At 42.7% G+C, this 14,814-nt stretch overlaps 1 protein-coding gene across 1 annotated transcript in view; it reads left to right on the forward strand.

The window, feature by feature from the left end:
* The first annotated feature begins 14,487 nt into the window (after positions 1–14,487).
* The window catches only part of RACGAP1 (Rac GTPase activating protein 1), a 41,523-nt gene continuing 41,196 nt past the window's right edge, over positions 14,488–14,814 (forward strand). The window contains exon 1 of the mRNA XM_088469248.1: positions 14,488–14,592. The gene's annotated coding sequence lies outside the window, so the exon portion shown is untranslated. The remainder of the gene's footprint in view (positions 14,593–14,814) is intronic.

Here is a 14,814-nt window from a genome sequence, read left to right on the forward strand (position 1 = left end):
GTCCGACCTGCAACGGCGAACGCCCCGCTTGCTGGCATGCTTTCGCATGCAGATCCTGGAAAGTAAGTGTTATGTATTGTGGTTTTAATGTTTGTGTTTGTGGGGCAAACTGCGTGTGCATGTTTTCCTGTCTGTCCTATTTCTTATTTGTACTCATATCTGCGTGTGCATGTTTTCCTGTCTGTCCTATTTCTTATTTGTACTCATATCTGCGTGTGCATGTTTTCCTGTCTGTCCTATTTCTTATTTGTACTCATATCTGCGTGTGCATGTTTTCCTGTCTGTCCTATTTATTATTTGTACTCATATCTGCGTGTGCATGTTTTCCCTCTCTTTCTGATTTATTCATTCTACTCCTATTTGGCTTATTTTTTGGGTTTTTTTTTTTTTTTAGTTTTGGTCCCCGGATTTGTCCATAAACTAACCGCAATTTTGTTGACATATTTTAGGGGGACAGCCAAGACTCCGCCGTCACCGTCCGTCCAGACGGCGTTCCCGGACACTATCCCCAACCCCCAGCCAACACTCCACCCCAAATCTTTCCCCTATTCCCCACTCCTCCCCAGACCCTCTCCCGGAAATGTCGGGCCTCCTTCCCCTCCCCCCTCTCCTCCACCCACCCCTCTTCCAATTACCCCCTCCCCGGAGTCCATCATAACTCCTCCCCATTCTTTGGGGAATGACGGATCCTCCGAGGAGGATCATGGAGGCATTTCCGGAGCTCCCGTTTTGGCTCCCGGTATGTTTTTATTTTGGTTTTTTTTAAAGCACAAACTGTTTGTATGTAATCATGTGTCGTGCCTTTCTTCGTGTTTTTGTGGCTTGACTTTTGGTGATTTTGCAGTTTGCCTTTACCTCTTCCTGGTGATTTCAACATACACATATCACACCTGTGGGAATTTGTACATAGGCCTTGTATTTTTGGCAGCCCCCCCCTTTTTTTTTTTTTTTTTTTTAGGTTTAGGAGTGATTTCGTTGTTTTTTTTTTTTAATGTGGATTCCCTATTGTTGTATTAACCCACACACTTTTCTCACCCACAGAGGAACAGAGGCGTCGGCAAGAGGTGGCGGATTGTGTTGGCCAGATGCGCCAACATGTAATTGGCATTCTGGTGGCCCTCGACCGGCTGTCTGGCCTCCTTCGCCAGTAGTTTTTTTATTTTTGTTAACGTTTCCAAATAAATTTATTCAGACAAATATACGTTCTGGCTCATTTTTTACATCCAAAACCAAGATAGTTTAGCATGACATAAGTAGACTGTTCCTGCAAGGATTTCCCTTTTTTAAAAGTTAGATTGTGTTTTGTCTTTGTATGTCAAACAGACACAAGAAACACATAACAGTAACAATGTCATTTCCCTTTTTGGGTGTAGTGTCAATTACATATTTCTACATTTTACAGGTTCCTAGTTGGTGCGCAAGCTGCTTAGGCCAATCTTACAAATCCCAAGGTTGGGCCAGGCTTCCTTTTGGTGTGGGTTGGGAAGCTGAAAACATATTTCAGTTTAGCTCAACTGGCGTCAGTACTGGATTACCCCTTAGTCAAATGTAACTTGTGTTAACCTGGTTACACTTGCTGTTAACGTCCCAAAAAAGGAAGACCATTTCACTCTCCAAACATTTATTCACAACATAACAGAGAAAACAAAGTGGTCACTCCCAAAAAAAGAACACAGTGATAAATTCAAATACAACACATACCAAGAAATAATTAACTAAAAACTAAAAATCAAGAACTGGTTGACGAAGGACCATGGCAACATGATTCCACAAACATGGCGTTGCAATATGGGTTCCAGAATATATGCCCAAAAGGACCAGATCCAGGTTTGGTAAGGGTAGCAGGAAGTAGTGAGCGTTGGAGTGCCAAAGATTATGTGAACAAACAGAAGATGGTGAGAAAAAAAACACAAAATTAGATGTTCGCAAACAAACACAAACACATTAGGTATAAACACTGTAGTTTTGTTACAACTTACCTAAAAAATCTGGCCACCACATCATCGCGTATGGCCCCCCCACATACTGACCTCCGACCAACCTCGGGGGGGCCATCCTCAGGTAAGGCATCCTCTGGCTGCATTGGGACACCACTCCTTATGGCAATGTTGTGAAATATCCCACACAGGACCACAATTTTAGACACCATATCCGGCACATACATGAGCTCGCCACCAGAGCGGTGGAGGCATCTGAATCGGCCTTTTAAAAGGCCGATACAGCGCTCCACCACTTGCCTGGTGGCTGTAAGTGCGGAATTATACGCACTTTGTGGCCCTGGTGTGGGAGCCAAATAAGGAGTGAGCAGCCAGGACATGCAAGGGTATCCACTGTCTCCTGTGAACAAAAATAGACAACATCAGGAACACTGTGTATCAAGCTTAACATTGTTATGTACTAAAGGTCTCCACTTACCCAGAAGCCACGCATCACCAGCTTGTAGGTTGGTTAATTTCTGCCATATCCCTGATTGCCGGATGACGAAGGAGTCATGAGCACTTCCTGGTAATTTAGCATTCAGGGACAGGATCTGGAGGGAGGCATCACATACCACCATTACATTCAGGGAGTGATAGTGTTTCCTGTTTCTAAATATTGCCTCCAGCCGTGCTGGAGGCTGAAGTGGTATGTGAGTACCATCCACAACCCCTATGATGTGTGGGAAGCCAGCTATTTGGTAAAAATTGGCCTTGGCCACACTAAGGGCACCCATATCCAAAGGCATTTTAATAAAATGATGGAGGTGCTTGAAAAGTGCCTCCATCACTGCCCTCAGGATCCGGGAAAAGGAGGATTGGGAGATGCCCGCCACTATTCCCACCGTTGTTTGAAACGATCCTGAGGCACAGAAATGTAACACCGCCATAAATTGCGTCAGTGGTGGTATTGCTGTTGGACTGTCAATTTGCCGCTCAAGATCACTTTCTATTAATGAGAGAGTGTCTATGATGATTTTGGGAGGTAGACGGTAGCGTCTTAAAACCTCATCATCGGGCATTCCAAAAAGGGTGACACGTGTTCGAAATATCTGGGGCCTTGCATGCCTACGATGCCTACGCCTGGGACGAGTTTGAGGTTGGTCGTCTTCCGGGAGCAGGGCCAGAACAATTCGCCCCAGATCTACCTGAAATTCAAAGTTTACAATGTAAGGCTTTTGAGCCACCCCAAAAGTAACATAAAACAACTTAGCTTTATGATACCATCCATAGCTGCTTACATGCCGGGGTATTGTCATGATACGTATAAACTGTAAAAAAGCCAAAAATGAGACCTCAAAAATTTAGAGGGTGATTTTATGTTTGTCAAATTGGTGCAAGCCAACACATAAAATAGGCGAAACACACATTTGGCCATCGATGAAAACGACATTGCACACCGTACGTCAAATAGGGGTCAAATGGACCCCAAAAATGGAAAAGGGAAAAGCAAAACTGGTTTACATGATGAATAAGCCTCGAAAAATGCGTTAATTAGTTCGCAAATGCAAGTCACTACACCAACAGTCAAAAATGCGTTAATTAGTTCGCAAATGCAAGTCACTACACCAACAGTCAAAAATGCGTTAATTAGTTCGCAAATGCAAGTCACTACACCAACAGTCAAAAATGCGTTAATTAGTTCGCAAATGCAAGTCACTACACCAACAGTCAAAAATGCATTAATTAGTTCGCAAATGCAAGTCACTACACCAACAGTCAAAAATGCGTTAATTAGTTCGCAAATGCAAGTCACTACACCAACAGTCAAAAATGCGTTAATTAGTTCGCAAATGCAAGTCACTACACCAACAGTCAAAAATGCGTTAATTAGTTCGCAAATGCAAGAAAAATCATGGACTTACCAAACACGAATATATAAGATTTCCAACAAAAAGGTCTTTGGGTCCGAAAGCCAAAACAAACTAAAATAGATGAAATTAGTGTAAAAAAAAATATATAAAACCAAAAACCAGAAGTAGACACCAACTGGCCACAAATTAGACTGCACAAAACTTACCAAATCAGGAAACGATGCCAAAAAATAAACCAAAAAAATGCGAACGGAAAACCAAAACAACTGTAGCAAAACAAAAAAAAAACAAACTCCGCCAAATCCTCCAACCGCAAACAACCAAATCCAACCAACTTAACCGCCAACAATCCAACAACGCAACCTCGACTCCACACACACCAAGCCATAAATAGTGTTTATTTTCCCGCACAAATTAAGGATGAATCATAGGGACGCACAATCAATGATGCGGCCGCAAACTAAGGACGCATGTATAAATACGTCACGAAATCACATTTAATTTCTGGTTGATTTCATTCTGGAAGCAGAGACATGGCTTCAGACCAGGGAAACAATGGCCAAAAATCCGGCGGTAAGGCCTTCATGCATTTTGTCTCAATGATTCTTTTAAAACATAATATTGTGCAAGTTGTGAAGTGGCTAAATCTGCATATTTACCCAAATAGGTGAGGAGGATGACATGGAAGAGACTGCTGGCCCCAGTCAACCCGCCAAAGCTGCCAAAAAAAAAAGGCAGCCACATTTCACAAGCAAGGAGATGGAGGTTTTGATCCAGAAGTGTGTTGACATCCTGCCCCAGGCAGCCAGGAATATGAGCCAAAGCCAGAAGTGGAGAATGTGGGAGGAGGTCGCCGTTGCTGTCAATAGGGTGGGTGATTATGTCCGTCTAGCCCGGGATGTCAAACGGCGGTAAGTAAACACTTTCCCATCCTATAAACAAACCCCATTGTAAAAAAAAGGATAATGGTTCCAATTTCATTCCACAGATGGGCAGACTTCAAATATCGTCTCAAGCAAAAACTTGCCGACAGGGCTAGGCATGCAAGGGGGACAGGTGGGGGTCCCACCCCTGTGTCATTGGAGTTGACAGACTTAGAAGAGCTGGCACAGGGGTGTGTGCAGGCTGTGGAGGTGTTTGGCGTGTCCAACATGGATACGGACATGCCAGACTTTGCGGCTCCTCATGTTGGCCAAGGTAAGTCTTGTGATGTCACCAACTCTGAAATGCTATTGTGCCAATATGTAGATTCTAATGTGAGTCTTTGCGCATTTTTCCTAACAGAGACAGAGGCGGATGAGTCTGCTCCAGAGGGGAGCCTTGGCCGCAGAATTTCTGCTGGCTCTGCAGGGGAGGAACCAGTACATCCGGCTGAGGACCCTGCAGAAGCCAGTCCAGGGCGTGCCCCCTCGCAGGCAGTGGGCCTCCTCACAGAACTCAATTTTAAATCGGATTTCCATACGGAGATTCTGCAGAGGATGGACGCCAGTCTGATACGGGTGGCTGAGGCCCTGGAGCAAAATGCTGCGGCCAACGTGACCATTGCTCAGGCCCTGGCGGAAAATACCAGGGCCAACATCCGCATCGCCGATGCCCTGGAGCAGCTCGTTCGCCAGCACATGGTGGAGCCGACCTCCCTTCCTGCCGGAACATCCGGATCCTCCACCTCTGGCACAACATCAGCCAATCCTCCAAATGTGCCTAGCCCTGTGCCTAGTCCAGAGGCCACAACATCTGCCTCTGGACAGGCCAGCCCGATGGCATCCCGTACCCGGTCTGGCGCCCACCCTCACCCAGCCAAACGGGCAAGAAAACGGTGACAGCAATGGCGACTTTTCCCACACTCCTTCTGTGCTTGGCTCATATTCCTTTCTGGTCAAAACTTCCCTCTCCTTTCTTGTGAAATTTTTTTAAATTTGGTATTTACGTTTATGTTACCAGTTATGGCTTTTTTTTTTTTTTTAACAAATATCTTTGCCACAAAAAAAAGGCAAAAAAATATTAGGCCAATTTGTTTGTGTTTAAACAATAAATTTAAAACAAAAAACTGACATTGTATTGTGACATTATTGTACAAATGGGTTACATTTAATCCTGGCCCTAAAGGCAAAAACTGACCCTCTTAAAAAAAAAAAAAGGCCTCTTTAAGGAACGTTTAAAAAATCACATAGCGATGCAAATTCCACAGTAAACCAAAAAAAAGGGGAGCTAATTAAAACATGATGACATTATTGTTACAATAGGCCATAACCAACAAATTGTGGCCAAAATAAAACACCCAAAATGTACGCTAATTGATTGTGTAATCATGACATTAGCAGCTCTGATTTCCACCTGCGTACGCTTTTGTGCTATCCCAATAAACTGCTTTCCAAACACATACCAAGCCGGTTTTCAATCCAACACTAATTACTTTACTGACCAGCCGCGATTAATCGCAGCACCATCGTTGAGTCCCGGGACGGAGGAGAAGGCCATCGCCAATGTGGTCGAGTAATCCTGACCCTAAGCTGTGCGAGCATTTTGAAGGGAAAGCGGATGTTCCAGTGACGTATGAGACGGTCCGAACACATTTGACGTTCGCATCTGCTAATGTATGTACGCCCCAAAAACGCCTCGCCACGCCTGCGTTTTTTCATCTCCACCCCCGTCAACACCCAAAAACGCCCTGTTCTGTCAATCACATTTGACATGTCACTTCCTGTACGCTATTTTAGGAACGAGAGAAAAAATAAACGCAATCTGCCGTACGCACATGCGCAGTGTAACACCGACCCATGCGCGGTTAGTCAACATCGGAACGCAACGAGCGTACTGTTGTTAACGTGCGGCTCTGAATGAGGGCCATTGAGCGGAAAGGATTGGCTCAAATCCAGACAGGTCATAATATTAATGTTCCATTTTAAAGAAAGCCAAGCACACAAATGCCATTATGAGAAATACTATAGTATTTATGAGTGGGATTAACACCGATGTTTTCTTTTTCCATTTAAATGAATAAGTTTAATGTTTGTGTTTATGTATAATATTTTATATTTCATTCAACAGTCAGTAAAAATAATATATATTACCTTAAATCGGCATATGCCCCTAACTGTTCTCACCACAGAAAAGCAGTCCCAATGGGGAGAGGCTTAGTTGAAACTTGGGAGTGGTTGGGTGGGAACAGAGAGTGCTTTGGGTGACTTTGGGAAACGGTTTGCATGGATCAAGGCCTAGGTGTACCGTACTCTTATTTTATCTGGATAGGCTTCGGGGTGTGTGAATAAGGCTGTTGGGAAGAGTGCCCCATTGAATGTATAGCTCAATGCCTTATTTTTGAAATCTCAAAAACAAGTACTGTTGCAGCCACTCTCAAACCCAGGAACAGCCCACAAAATGTAAAATTACCATGCATGTCTCAAATATTTCTTCTCTATCTAAAATGATCTCAGAGTGTTTACCATGTAGCATTTTTTTTTTTTTTTGCAGAATATTTTTTTGGACACTTCTTGCTCCACTTCAGTGTATTCAATGTGCTGTATGTCACCACTCTTCAAAAAATTACTATATGTCTATGGGCCTATTTATGAAAGTAACAAATGTAGTCAATCCTCCTAAAACTGCCGTTTCCAAAGTTTGGTCATGTGTATATAATACATTGAAATGGAGCAGGCAGTAACTGTCTATGGCTGGATGTAAAGCGATAGTGTAAGCTATCACCTCACTTTTTAGCCTTTGCTGAGAAATCTCTTATAATAGTCCCGGCAGCCATTTTCCCAGCAATTTCCCTACTGCGCATGTGCAAAACATTGGGAATATGGCAGCGACAGCCATTTTCCAGGCAACTTATAGTGGCACAGTGTGACATATAATGGGAATTGGTGGAACTCTGTGGCATATGATGTGATTTTGAGGCAGTGCGAGGCATAATGTGAATTAGTGGTGCAGTGCAAAATATAGTGTAAATTGGTGGCACTTCATGGCATATAATATGATTTGGGGACACTGTAGCATAATGTAACATTTTTAAGGGGCTTAACATTTGAGTCTCCTGGTGACAGCAGTGTTAAAAAAAAGCATCTAATGTATTTTTTACAATATGACAGTTCCTAAAGATTCTGGGGACACGGCCATTCACTTAAAATACCCATTTCACAATAATGTGTGCAAACACGGACTTCATCCCTGTTATGCTTCCATCATTTGCGATTCTAGTTCATTTCTAATTTCCACCACCTATCTGTAGCGGGCCCCAAAATTTCTGTTGCCAGCGCTGCTCATAGATGTCAGATCGCTGGATGCTGCTGGAATTGTGATCACATTGTGTACGACTGAGAATCAGACCCATCAAGTATTAATTGTCTCCCCCATCATAACTAATCATTTTTTAGCAGTTAGCAATCATTTCATATTGGCAACTTATTTAATACGTATTACCAGGTTTATTTATATATATATATATATATATATATAGCACACACATATTCAGAGAGCGCTTTACAGAGAATATTTATCTGTTTACATTAGTCCCTGCCCCAGTGGAGCTTACAATCTATATTCCTACCACATGTACACACACATAAACAGTAAGGTTATTTTATGTCAGGAGCCAATTAACCTATCAGTATATTTTTGGAGTGTGGGAAGTAACCGGAGCACCTGGAGGAAAACTGCGCAAACATACACACAACTAGGGCCATGGGGGGAATCGAACCCATGACCTCAGTGCTGTAAGGCAGTAATGCTACACCAATAATATTAACTTAATATAATTAATAAATTCATACTGGCCTATTAATTTAATTACTGATTAATTTGTCCAACTAATATATGAATTAAATAATATTGCTACTATAAGGTAATTATTAAGGGTTTTCCCATTGTATTCAATAAATAATATTTGCCCACATAATAAATGTACTGTGCCTCCTAATGGTGTGGTCTGGTCGGGGGTGTGGCCTCATTTGCCCCGTTTTTCCAGCTGGATATCTATGAAAGAGAATTTATTTTAAACGTAACAGTCACTGTGATGGGTGTCACTCCCAGCTATAACCCCAGATATAGGACATGAGGTACCCTGCAGAGAATAATTATTCCTACATGTGAGACATAAACCCAAACCAAGCTGGTTCTATAAGATCTGTATATTTCTCTTTTCTATACAGGAGACATGCTTAGATGAGTGTTAGGATCTGTGAGCCGGATGCAGTCAGTAGGTACGACCGTCCAAATGTCAAACCAAGCGCTCGCACGTGTGGTCACTCGTAGCAAGTCTTCCGCCCCATATTTCCCCAACCCCTCCTCTAGCTAACGAGCGTCCGAAATAGCGAGCACACTACTCGTTTTTTGTTGAAGTGTTCACTCGTACAAGTACTACCGGAAGTAGGCCTGTCATTTGTCCATTGCCTTGTGTCTCGTTCGGCAAACATCCGTGAATCGATTGGTGCCAATCATTACCTTAATTTACTTAATAGTTGGTCGAATGTTTTCAATCTTGTTTCTATTTTGAATGTCAATAAACTTTATTGTTTGTTTTGTGTTCATTTTGGTCTGTAGTTTCCGTCTGCTTTTAACGGCAAACTTGTTTATTTTAAATCCAAATGCTGTTAGTGCGTTTTTTGGGGGGTTTTATTTAGGTTTATAATATTGAAAATTTGTTTTTATTTTTTTCCGGATTGTTGCTAACGCATCAAAATGCAGCAAGCAAATCCTAAGTCACAATATATTTTTATGGGTTGTTCACATGACTCACACATTAACCAATAGAACTGTTCATGTTATTTATGAAAGTACATTAGCCAATCAAAATGTAGGGGTCCCTGTAATAAAACAGATTTGTCTTAAAAAAAACCATTACCATCATGAGAGCCAGTGCTTTTACACGGCGTGAGCTGCTGGTGCTCACAGATGTTATGGATCGCCGTATAACGGACAGGCCGCCCCCCATCACCAACATGGTCAAGCGTCGGGCGTACGCGGAGGTGCAGCGCAGGCTGCGGACAATGGGATATCGTAGGACCATCGGACAATTGGAGCGCCGGTGGTCAGATTTACAGCGCCGGTCCCAACACCTGCTTTCGCATCTTCGGATGAGGATCCGTCGGCGTAAGTGGATATTTGAACGCTTATATATCTATGACAATCTTGTTTTCATTTTTGTATTTGCTAATGTAAATTTGCATTAATGCGTGTGCATGTGTGCAGTATGTGTTTTTTTTTGGCCTAAATGAGACCTTGTTAATGTGTTTTTTTTTTTTTCTTTTGGGTTAATGTTTTACATTTTGCTTTTTTGAATACATAATTGCTAATATTCCAAACTATACATCATTTAGGTGAGGAGCGGATCCAGAGACGGAGCCCTGCACGACCCCTCTCCCCAACTCCCATCTCCTCCCCTGCCCACTCCTCCCAAATTTCACCACCCTCCCCTGACCTGGACATCCCTATTTCCCCTCCCTCTCCTGCTCCCCAAATCCAAATAACCCCTCCCTCCCCTGTCCTACCCATCCACATTCCCACACCCTCCCCTCATGCACCCACTCTGGTTTATACTCCCTCCCCTTTATCCCACCTGGGAATAAGCCCACCTTATTCAGATGTCCACTGGCCCACTTCACCTGAGGATCTGGGCCAACCTGGCCCTGAAGCTGCAGGTATTTTGTTTTTCATGTGTGCAATTAATGTGTGAAAAGATGCCCTATATGCATACACTGTGGTATCCCTGAATACAATCTAAGGCCAGTCCATTTTTTGGGGGGGGTTAAAACATCCTTTGTTTTTTTTTGTTGGGTGCTAATTATTTAAATTTTGCAACTCAAATTTTAACATTAAAATGTATTCATTTTTTTATGAGTTGTTTTTTGGTGTTATTAAATTTTGCCGATTGTCTGCATTTTTCATAACAAAATAATTTATTAAAAATCCACATATGCCAGAGCCAAATACAAGTTTAATTGTGCTTTTTAGATTTTTGGTCTAAAATCAAATTGTGTAAGGATTATTTCAGATGCCAAAGTGATTGTTCAACCCACTATTCTCATGTTCATGTTGTTGTAAGTTGTTTTTTAGTGCCAATTGGTAATTTTGGCAAGTTCATGTAACCACTATATTTGTGTTCAAACTTTAGCATGGTATGTTAACTAATTTTCATTGAAAATCATACTGGTTTTTTTTGTGTATATTTTATTTAAAATTTTTATTAAAACACAGATTTTTCTTTCAACAGACCCAAGGAGGCGGGAGCATCACATTTTGGGCCACATTTTAGCCATGAGGGGCCATTTGGTGCAGCTACTTGTTTTAATGGACCATTTAATTTTTTTTTTGCGGCATTAATGTTTTTCTTTTTCGTTTTTGTGAATAAAAATTGTTATTTTGCAAAAATCTTATTTATTGACTCAAACATTACCTCACAAGGTCAATCAATGTGTTTGGTTTTGGTTTTTTTATTGGGTTTTTGAATTTACATATGAAAATGCAAACAATATTCCAGACTAAAAAATTTTTATTCTAAAAATTTTTTTTAAAAATGAAAGGTTTACCAGAAATTGTAGACATTTTTTGTCATTCCAAAAATTGGGAAAATTGACATTAACTCCATAATGTTTCGCTAGAATACCCTTATGTAGTTATTTAATTGTTAAAAATGTATAAATGCAACTCCCAAAATATGAAAATAAAGAGGAAAAAAGGTTGGGCAAACTATGCCAACATGTTGTTAATTTTTAGGTTAAATTTACAAAAATACCAAACCCAAAAAATAAAAAAAAAAACTTGGAAATTAATTTCAAAGGTACTATCCATTTGTGCAAGGCTTTTGTGGTTTTTTCATGTCAAACAAAATTAAATGTTAAAACAAAATTGTTTATTACACAAACCAAAAAATATACACACAAAATTTTGCAAAAGAAAATCAAGAACTGGTTGAAGATAGTGCATGCCAACATGTTGTCCAAAATCAGGTAAGAAACTCATTTGTCCAGGTGTAAAGGTCATTTGTGAGTCAGTATTGTCACAGGCGATCAATTTCAGGAAGTAAGCAGGTTGTTGTTTGGATTTTACCACAAAAAAAAAAGGTTAAAAAGCAAAACATAGGATAGTTAACACACATAATTTTCCTTATTCCCAATATCAACAAATGAAAAAAAAAAAGGAAAATCAAATACCTGAAAAAGCGTGTAACTACCGCATCACGTATGGCCCCCCCTGACACTCTCCTCCGACCAACCTCAGGGGGGCAATCCTCAGGCAAGGCATCCTCTGGCTGCATTGGGACACCACTCCTTATGGCAATGTTGTGAAATATCCCACACAGGACCACAATTTTGGAAACCATAGCCGACAAATACATGAGGTCGCCACCAGAGCGGTGGAGGCATCGAAATTGGCCTTTTAAAAGGCCAATGCAACGCTCCACCACCTGCCTGGTGGCAGTAAGTGCGGAATTATATTGACTTTGTGGCCCTGGTGTAGGAACCAAATAAGGAGTGAGCAGCCAGGGCGTGCAAGGGTAACCACTGTCTCCTGTGAAAATAAAAAACATTCAGTACCATTTCTAAGTCAACAGTGTTTGTTTTAAAAATTAAGGGTACCACTTACCCAGAAGCCACGCATCACCAGCTTGTAGGTTGCTTAATTTGTGCCAAAGCCCTGATTGCCGGATGACAAATGAATCATGTGCACTTCCGGGAAATTTGGCATTCAGGGACAGGATCTGGAGGGAGGCATCACATACCACCATTACATTCATTGAATGGAAATGTTTTCGGTTCCTAAATATTGCTTCCAGCGCTGCTGCAGACTGAAGTGGTATGTGAGTGCCGTCCACAACCCCTATGATGTGTGGGAAACCTGCAATTTTGAAAAAATTCTGCTTCACCACATTAAGGGACCCCATATCCAATGGCATATTAATAAAATGATGGAGGTGCTTAAAGAGTGCATAGTGGGAAATAGTGGAGGAACAGGTATTGGGGTGGTGCAACTTCTTGTTGAATATGCATTTCAAAGAGAAGGCATAGCACACAGTGGCCACAGACTGTTATCGCAAAATAGCGGGCTCTGCGCCTGATTCAGACCCGTTCGCTATATGCGTGCGCTCGCACTGAGCGTATGCAAATTTTAGAAATTTATGTCATGGGATGCGATCGCTCAACAAGGCATAAGCACACCCACTTTGGCTGTGGGAGCAAACGCTCTGTGTATGCAGACACACCTTAGCGTATGTAGAGACGCCCACTGGCACCCGTCATCTCCAGCAAGTGTATGAAAACATTGGTACATCGAGGACCATTGGAGGCGAATGCAGTGCTTGTGGTAGCCTTATCCAATGGCAAACGCAGGATTTCTAGAGGGGGATTTCCAAATGCTTGATTTTAGATTGAGTGTGGCCAGTCCATGAAGAGGGTAGAATTAGCACTTAACCAGCTTTAATATGCATCATACAAACTATACTGTGTATCATAATGCTAGCATATAGAGAACCAGCAATCACAGTAAGCCATTAGATGTGGCAGTAGGACCGTCCTGCCTGAGCTGAATGTTTTTATTTTAGATGTGGGCACCATTCCAGAGTATTAAAGCAAGTCCAGGAGTCTGAGGGAGCAGCAGAATAACCTAGCACTGCCCTGGACAAATATGTACATATTGGGCTCTATAGCAGCACATTCCTAACAGTGAATGTTTTCCAGATCTCCTAGTCGGTGCACAGGTTATTGATTACTGACTGATACATGTTAAAAGATCCACAGGTGATGCTAATTATTTCGTTTGTGATACTAAGAAGAACATGCAGCACCAGTAAAATTATTTTAATTACTATTGCTATTGTAGTCATGGTGTGGACTGGGGAGGGGGGTTTCCAGGCAGATGCCCCCCCCCTGCATTTGCCTATGTTACCCTACCACAAGCTCTGCGAGCATTTCAGTTTAAAAAAAAGCCAGGTGTTGTGTACTGTGACGCTGCCTGTTAATTATGCACGCCCCTGAAACGCACTCAGGCACGCCTGCATTCGCAACTCCATCCTCCCGTTATTACTGGGCTGCCCGTTACCACCCACAGCCTCTCCTGTCACTCATTACACTGGGCTGTCTTTGCACGGCGAGCAAGCGGTATGCGATCAGTGAGTAGTTCACGCACGCGCAGAACGAAGTGTGCACATGCGCATATGCAGAACATCGGGCTGCTTGCGATCGCACGCATATAGCGAACGGGCCTGAATCAGGCCCTCTATCCTTTGATAACTCTACCCCTGCATACAGGTATTGCATATATGAATTAAATAACACGTACTGTATGACAAATTACCCACCTACTGGCTGGAAAGAGCATTAGGTGCATTTTAAGGAACTGTGTTTAGACTGTGTAGCCAGGAGGCCAGTGATTTATCACCTAGGAATCTGACATCCAAATGTCATCTAAAAGAAGGTCACAGCGTGTTTTATCCTGTGTGTAACGTGAGGCAGTGTGACTGAGAGCAGCATGAGTGAGGAGGAGTAGTCTGTGCTCAGTTTGACTCTGCAGCAGTTGTTGTGTGTGTCCCGCATCCACCGCCTCCTCCAGCATCTCCTGCTCAGCCTGTGTGACATCATGGATGTGGCTGTGGCCGTGCTCTGAGTACTCCCCGCCAGTAGCAGGCGAGCTGTAGACATGACGTCACCGCATCTCTATGGCTGCAAGCACGGTGGGCGGGGTCAGCAATTCAAACTTGAGCGGGAGGCAGCCGTTTCGTGACGAGACGTTTGTGTGAGAGTGCGGCGGAGGGCGGTCACCGGGAGCATCCGGGAGCAGCGTTCGGGAACACGGAGCTGCTGCACATGCCGGTGAGTTGGCAGAGCTGTAAGAGTCGGTGATCCGGGGCTATGCCTAACCTCATGGCGGAGCGCGCAGTGATATATGTGCTGCTGTTGGGAAGGAAGAGGGTTTATTTAAAAGACTATGCTGGGACTTCTAGTTCCACAATAGCTGTTGTGAGCCTAAATTGCCCAGTCTGCTATGGGCATGCTCTATTAGTTCCATCCAGGCCCGAGTGCTGCGAGTCCTAG

Source organism: Taudactylus pleione, unplaced genomic scaffold (genome assembly GCF_031769625.1).
Source record: "Taudactylus pleione unplaced genomic scaffold, aTauple2 ptg000089l, whole genome shotgun sequence".
In the NCBI taxonomy this organism is placed as follows: domain Eukaryota; kingdom Metazoa; phylum Chordata; class Amphibia; order Anura; family Myobatrachidae; genus Taudactylus; species Taudactylus pleione.